Source organism: Euphorbia lathyris, chromosome 1, assembly GCF_963576675.1.
Source record: "Euphorbia lathyris chromosome 1, ddEupLath1.1, whole genome shotgun sequence".
Classification (NCBI taxonomy): domain Eukaryota; kingdom Viridiplantae; phylum Streptophyta; class Magnoliopsida; order Malpighiales; family Euphorbiaceae; genus Euphorbia; species Euphorbia lathyris.
In genome coordinates, this window is record NC_088910.1 from 84,977,685 (window position 1) to 84,980,466 (window position 2,782).

A 2,782-nucleotide genomic window follows, 5' to 3' on the forward strand; every position below is an offset into this window, starting at 1 on the left:
AAGCCTTACTCATGTCTAATTTGAGTGCCGAACATCCCACTTTGCCTTGTCTGAGATTTTTCATCTTGTGCACAAACTCATACGCCACCACTATATTGTCATTAATTAGTCGTCCGGGGATGAATGCACTTTGGCTAGGTGAAATTATGTCAGGGAGAACTCGTTTGAATCGGTTTGCCAACATCTTAGAAAGAATCTTGAATAACACATTGCATAAGGCTATAGGTCTAAGATCAGACACAACTTCCACATTTTTCTTTTTTGGAATTAGTACGATAAGAGTATCATTAAGCTGCGGAGGTATTTGAGTTTCCCTTAGAATTGACAGACACATTTTGCTAACATCTGACCCCACAATTTCCCAAAAATGCTGAAAAAACGCAGGGTTGAGCCCGTCAGGTCCCGGGCTTTTTTCAGGTTGCATAGAAAAACACGCCTTTTTGACATCATCGGCAGTGAATGGTTCAGATAGAAGAGTAGAATGGATTTCTGTAATTTTAGAACTGACCTGTGCAAGGATCTCAGAATCTTCAACTCCTGTGCTGGTAAATATATTCTCAAAATAACCTGTGAGCTGCTCTTCCAAACCATTTCCCCATGTTACCCTATTCCATGCACCATCCAATAATGATGAAAAACTATTCCTCTGTTTCCTTTCAGTGGCATAAGAATGAAAATATCTCGAATTTGAGTCCCCTTCTTTTAACCAGAACAACTTTGCACGCTGCTTCTAGAAATCCTCCCGTTGCTTCAGAATTTTTGTATAAGCAGAAGAAGCTTTGAAAAATTGCTCAATACCATACTCATCTTTGTTGCTCATGTACCTCTCCATCATGATTCGCATAGCACTGAGTGACTTCCTGAAATTACTTTCCAAATTAGAGCTCCATCCTTGTAAAGCCGATGAGCATCTTTCAATTTTTTCAGAAATTGGACAGCTATCAGCCATACGCCATGAATTGGCAACTACTGAAGCACACTGATCTTCCCTAACCCACACATTCTCGAACCGAAACCGTCGTACCTATGGTTTACGGATCCATGCTTGAATTTCGAGCAGTAGAGCTGAGTGATCGGAGGCCACTGTTAGTAAATTATGAAGTTTGGATGTAGCGAAAGTTGATTTCCATACCGTGTTAACCAAAGCTCTATCAAGTCGTTCCTCTATCCAGTGATCAGTCCCGCGTCCTACTTCCCAGGTGTATGGATGTCCAGACATGTCGACATTAAATAAATCGCTATCCTCTACAGCTGACTTAAAACCATTCAGTAACCAATCCGGTTGTCTTCTACCTCCAACTTTTTCATTAACATTGAGGATATCATTAAAGTCACCTATACAGCACCACGCCAACCCATCTTGTTCCTTGAGGGATCGCAGCAAGTCCCAAGATGCTCGGCGTCTAATTCTTTCCGGATAACCATAGAAACCAGTGACCCTGCAAGAACTGAAATTAGAAAACGAAATTTTAGAGTCAATGAAATTTGGTGAAGATGATATGATTTCCACTTTGATTGATTCCTTCCAGCACATAACAAGGCCACCTCCGTGCCCGCTTCCATCAACAATATGAGTCCCTGAGAATCCCAGTTGCTTACAAATCTTCCGAACTCTCTCTTCTTTGATCATTGTCTCCATCAAGAATAGAACCATGGGCTTGTGAATCCTGATTATGTCCAGGAGAACATTAACTGTGCGTGAGTTGCCCAACCCACGACAGTTCCAGCTTAGGATACTCATTGGTTCAGGCTGGCCTGAATCCCAGGTCCCGCCCCTTCTTCGTTTTTTGAGTAACCATTGATTTCCATATCCATCTCCCTCTCCTCCCTTCTCGGTCTTTTTGGATCATGAATAAAACCCGATGCTTCTTCAGAATTTCCTTGTGCCTTGTCGAGAGGTTGCACTTGGATTTGCACCCCCTCAGCCACAATCTTACTTCCTCCTACTTCTGATACTGGTGATTCCCACAACCATTCCCTCCCAACCTGACTGCCCCCACGACGTGGAAGTGCCCTTAGAAAACTGCCAAATTGTCTCTCAGCTGGAGGATTAGGATCATCGTATAAAGAGACACAGAATTTGTCCGAGTGTCCTATAACCCCGTAGTAGAAACAGAAACTAGGAAGACGTTCGTATCTGAAGTTAATACATAACCAATCCCCACCACTTCTTTTCATCTTTTGTCCCCTTTTGATTGGCTTCCGAATGTCCATTGTCACTTTTATGCGTAAGAAACTGCGTCTTAGGCCCGAGAAGTTCTGGGGGTCTGCTTCAATGAACTCCCCTATGTAATTCCCTAAAATACGGCATACCGTTTCCGTTTGGAAACCTACAGGAAGATCGGCTATCTGAACCCAAATTAAGAGACTAAAAAGTTCCACTTGAAGTGCCTGCTCTGTTACCTCCAATCTCTTAATGATTAGAACGTTTTGATTAAACGTCCAGGGACCGTCATTCAACACCCTTGCAATATCCATCTCGTGATAGAATTGGAACAAGTACCTTCCTTCTCTGTCAGTTTCGGTAATTGTGACGCCCTTTACCGATCGCCAGATGGCTGCTAACGTACACTTCATACTGTCAAAGTGGACGGGCTTTGGTGATAAAAATTGACCGATTATGAAAAGAGAGGGCTGCAAGTCGTCCACTGGAGCTTCTTCCGCTGATAGAATAACCCCCTCCTCATCTTCATCAGCTAGCCTTAATCTTGCATAAGCCTCAAGAACCCCTTTTCCTTTATCCATCTGCAAAAAAATCGAAGAAACCCGAAAGAAAAAACCT